General features: G+C 46.1%; 1 protein-coding gene across 2 annotated transcripts in view; it reads right to left on the minus strand.

Moving 5' to 3' along the window:
• The window catches only part of grin1b (glutamate receptor, ionotropic, N-methyl D-aspartate 1b), a gene marked incomplete at both ends in the record, with an annotated part of 45,971 nt that overhangs the window by 24,641 nt on the left and 16,330 nt on the right, over positions 1-5,000 (minus strand). The window lies entirely within an intron of this gene.

Genomic DNA, 5,000 nt, shown 5'->3' on the forward strand with positions numbered 1-5,000 from the left:
GAGTGGCTTCGTAAGAAGCATTTCAAGGTCCTGGAGTGGTCTCGCCAGTCTCCAGATCTCAACCCCATAGAAAATCTTTGGAGGGAGTTGAAAGTCCGTGTTGCCCAGCGACAGCCCCAAAACATCACTGCTCTAGAGGAGATCTGCATGGAGGAATGGGCCAAAATACGAGCAACAGTGTGTGAAAACCTTGTGAAGACTTAGAGAAAACGTTTGACCTCTGTCATTGCAAACAAAGGGTATATAACAAAGTATTGAGATGAACTTTTGTTATTGACCAAATACTTATTTTCCACCATAATTTGCAAATAAATTCTTAAAAAATCAGACAATGTGATTCTCTGGATTTTTTTTCTCATTTTGTCTCTCATAGTTGAGGTATACCTATGATGAAAATAACAGGCCTCTGATCTTTTTAAGTGGGAGAACTTGCACAATTGGTGGCTGACTAAATATTTTTTTGCCCCACTGTACCTATTTAAACATCTGTCTCACACACCTGTCACACTGGGTGAACCCTGCTCAGCTTGCCTTATCAAAACACCCAATGACAGCTAGCGAGCACTGGCACATGAAGTCAACGCTAGCTGTTAATGACCTAACTCTGCGCTAGCTGAGCTCCTTCGTTGTGATGGGGAACGCTAACCAGCGCTATAAAAGCTTACAGGCCTTCTAGCTGCAGAGCCACATGACATCAGCTTCTAAATATAAAGAGATGATGAGGTTAATTTGGTGATTGGTAACTGATTATTAATGAAATGTATCTTATTGATCTTGATCTCATTAATGATGACATTGGCCAAAGTTTGATTGAATTTGGTGTTTGACTTGAACTAAACTCAATGAACTCATAATAAAGGTCAAATACGTTTCATGCGACCCCTGGTGGTCTGCATGTCTGCAGCCAGGTTCCTCTGAAAAGTGGATTACACCCATTTTCAACATTCAAATGGACAAAACTCCCCCCTCAGTTGTTCTGAGTCCATAGAACCCCGTCCTCCACTTCTCTGTTTCTAGCAACGGGATGAGGTTGTAGCACCCCTTAGAGCCCTTTTAGAGATGAATGGACAATCTCAATCCCATTCCAAACAGCGACTTGAGGTTTAAATAGAATATAATGGTATAAAACCTTTCCTGCTCTTCTCACTCTTCATCCAACTGGTTCTATGTTTCACGGATCAACTGGGGGAGGTTTGGGCCAGTTTAATGCGGACAAGGGGGTGGAATTCCCCTTTAATCAATTGGCCAGTCCAGAAACGTTCCCCAACCTGTGAGTGGTGTGAGCAGACCAACAGCGTGTCGCAGTTCTGCTCAGAGTTCTTCTTAGGAAATAGTTTCAGAACACAGACGAAAACTAAATGTGTACCAACAGCTCCAGTGTCATATATTAAACTAATATATCTGAATGTGATTGAATCTGCCATGAGTGATCACGTTGTGTTTGTTCTGTTTCTTCAGAAGTGTATTTTTAAGCATCTTGAGGAGCGGGAGTGTGGCGCTCTTCCAGCCGATGCCTTTGATCTGAAACAGTTTCCTGAAGTTGTGAAGCTTCGCTGCAGGAGATAAAGGGTTGAGGCTTATTTCAGTAAAAATACACTTGAAGCCTCATTTGTGGCACATCCAGAGCGCTGCGCAGCGTAGAAGTGGCAGCTATGACGCTGGGTTTAAAGAGCGGACAGGCTGGCTATCCTGGAGCTAGCTTACCCACTCAGCCAGATGTGCCACAGCTGTCACCTTGTTTTTCGGGATAAAGGACGGATCTCAGGTGCACATGTTCCAAACCTCCCGACACACTAAGAGTCCCTCATCGTGGGTGCTTTATCTGAAATGGCATACTACTACGTAGGACTTATACGTCCTACACGTTGGTACTATGGTCTCCCTCACACTAACCCTAACCCTAACCACACTTCAATATGTAGGAAACAGATCGACTTCCTTCCACTTCCACTTCCTTTCAGCATGTTGTTATGGCGACACTAAATAGACACCTTTACCGACGTCTTGTCCTCACAGTGCTCGCCAGTGTAGTGTGCAGTGTTTACATGCTACAATATTTCACTGGATGTAGAATGTCATCCAAGCACTTTTCACATGCTACTTGCTGGTTTAGGACATACTTTATAGGTTCACATACTACTTTACTGTAAATCGTTATGCTAGAATGCCATTTTAGATGCAGCAGGTGTGGTGTCCTTTAAAATTAGGGTTAGTTTATAGGGGGTTTGGGGCAGTGGATTAGTGTTTGAGGGTTAGCGTTTAGGGTGATAGTGTTCAGGGGGATAGTGTTCAGGGGGATAGTGTTCAGGGGGATAGCGTTTGAGGGTTAGTGTTTAGGGGGATAGTGTTTGAGGGTTAGTGTTTAGGGGGATAGTGTTTGAGGGTTAGTGTTTAGGGGGATAGTGTTCAGGGGGATAGTGTTTGAGGGTTAGTGTTTAGGGGGATAGTGTTTGAGGGTTAGTGTTTAGGGGGATAGTGTTCAGGGGGATAGTGTTCAGGGGGATAGTGTTTGAGGGTTAGTGTTTAGGGGGATAGCGTTTAGGTGGATAGTGTTTGAGGGTTAGTGTTTAGGGGGATAGTGTCCAGGGGGATAGTGTTTGAGGGTTAGTGTTTAGGGGGATAGTGTTTAGGGGGATAGTGTTTGAGGTTTAGTGTTTAGGGTGATAGTGTTTAGGGGGATAGTGTTTGAGGGTTAGTATTTATGGGGATAGTGTTTAGGGGGATAGTGTTTGAGGGTTAGTGTTTAGGGGGATAGTATTTAGGGGGATAGTGTTTAGGGTGATAGTGTTTGAGGGTTAGTGTTTAGGGTGATAGTGTTTAGGGGGATAGTGTTTGAGGGTTAGTGTTTAGGGTGATAGTGTTTAGGGGGTATAGTGTTCAGGGGGCTAGTGTTTAGGGGGATAGTGTTCAGGGGGATGGTGTTTAGGGGGATGGTGTTTAGGGGGATAGTGTTTGAGGGTTAGTGTTTAGGGTGATAGTGTTTAGGGGGATAGTGTTCAGGGGGATAGTGTTTAGGGGGATAGTGTTCAGGGGGATGGTGTTTAGGGGGATGGTGTTTAGGGGGATAGTGTTTGAGGGTTAGTGTTTGAGGGTTCGTTTTTGAGGGTTAGTGTTAAGGGTGATAGTGTTCAGGGGGATAGCATTTTGGGGGATAGTGTTTGGGGAGATAGCGTTTAGAGACATAGAGTTTGAGGGTTAGTGTTTAGGGGGATAGTATTTAGGGTTAGTGTTTAGAGGGTTAGTGTTTGAGGGTTAGTGTTTAGGGGGATAGTGTTTAGAGGGTTAGTGTTCGAGGGTTAGTGTTAAGGGGGATAGTGTTTAGAGGGTTAGTGTTCGAGGGTTAGTGTTAAGGGGGATAGTGTTTAGAGGGTTAGGGTTTGAGGGTTAGTGTTTAGGGGGATAGTGTTTAGAGGGTTAGTGGTTGAGGGTTAGTGTTTAGGGGGATAGTGTTTAGAGGGTTAGTGTTTGAGGGTTAGTGTTTAGAGGGTTAGTGTTTGAGGGTTAGTGTTCAGGAGGATAGTGTTTAGGGGTTTGGGACAAAGTTTGGTCTCTACGGTCTTGTTTCTGGCTAATTGAATAGCTGTGAGGTATGTTTCACCCCTCCCCCTCATCTGGTTGGAGGAGGACAGATGACATGCAGCAGGGGGGCTTCCACTTGTCACGGGCGTGGCACAAACAGGAAACAGAAAAGTTACAAAGAAACAGGAAACGGCGGCAGGACCTTACCCGTCTATTTGACAACCTCTGTATCCAACCCCCTCGACCCTCCCCCTCCCCACACATACACCCATGAGCCCCACCCCCCTCCCGCACACCTCCTACTGGGCTAGAGAGAGAGCGCGTTCGGGCGGGCGGACGACACACACTCTAGTGGAACAAACAGAAGATGTTAGAAACAGTTAAAGCCACAAGGAGGTTTGCAACGTTAAACACTGAGCAGCGTGTTTGAACGTCCCACCAGAGAAACACACAAAGCACAGGAAGCCATGATGGAGACTGAGCCCTTCGGGCGGAGGGGGGGGGGGCAGACATACAGGTAGGGTTTGATAAGGTTGGGGTTAAGGGCAAATTAACAGGAGGGTAAGGGGGAGTTAAGGGTAGTGTCAGGTCAGGCTAAGGGTTAGGGTTAAGGGAATAAGGGTAGGGTTAAGGGGGATAAGGGTAGGCTTAAGGGGGATATGGGTAGGGTTAAGGTGATAAGGGTAGGGTTAAGGGGGATAAGGGTAGGCTTAAGGGGGATATGGGTAGGGTTAAGGTGATAAGGGTAGGGTTAAGGGGGATAAGGTTAGGGTTAAGGGGGATAAGGGTAGGGTTAAGGGGGATAAGGGTAGGTTTAAGGGGGACAAGGGTAGGGTTAAGGGAATAAGGGTAGGGTTAAGGGGGATAAGGGTAGGGTTAAGGGGGATAAGGCTAGGGTTAAGGTGATAAGGTTAGGGATAAGGGGGATAAGGGTAGGGTTAAGGTGATAAGTGTAGGGTTAAGGGGGATAAGGGTAGGGTTAAGGTGATAAGGGTAGGGTTAAGGGGGATAAGGGTAGGGTTAAGGTGATAAGGGTAGGGTTAAGGGGGATAAGGGTAGGGTTAAGGTGATATGGGTTAGGGTTAAGGTGATAATGGTAGGGTTAAGGGGGATATGGGTAGGGTTTATGTGATAAGGGTAGGGTTAAGGGGGATAAGGGTATGGTTAAGGTGATAAGGGTAGGGTTAAGGGGGATATGGGTAAGGTTAAGGTGATAAGGGTAGGGTTAAGGTGATAAGGGTAGGTTAAGGGGGATAAGGGTATAAGGGTAGGGTTGAGGGGGATAAGGGTAGGGTTAAGGGGAATAAGGGTAGGGTTAAGGGGAATAAGGGTTGGGTTAAGGTGATAAGGGTAGGGTTAAGGGGGATAAAGGTAGGGTTAAGGGGGATAAGGGTAGGGTTAAGGGGAATAAGGGTAGGGTTAAGGTGATAAGGGTAGGGTTAAGGGGAATAAGGGTTGGGTTAAGGTGATAAGGGTAGGGT

This window comes from Zeus faber (assembly GCF_960531495.2).
Source record: "Zeus faber genome assembly, chromosome: 7".
Classification (NCBI taxonomy): Eukaryota; Metazoa; Chordata; class Actinopteri; order Zeiformes; family Zeidae; genus Zeus; species Zeus faber.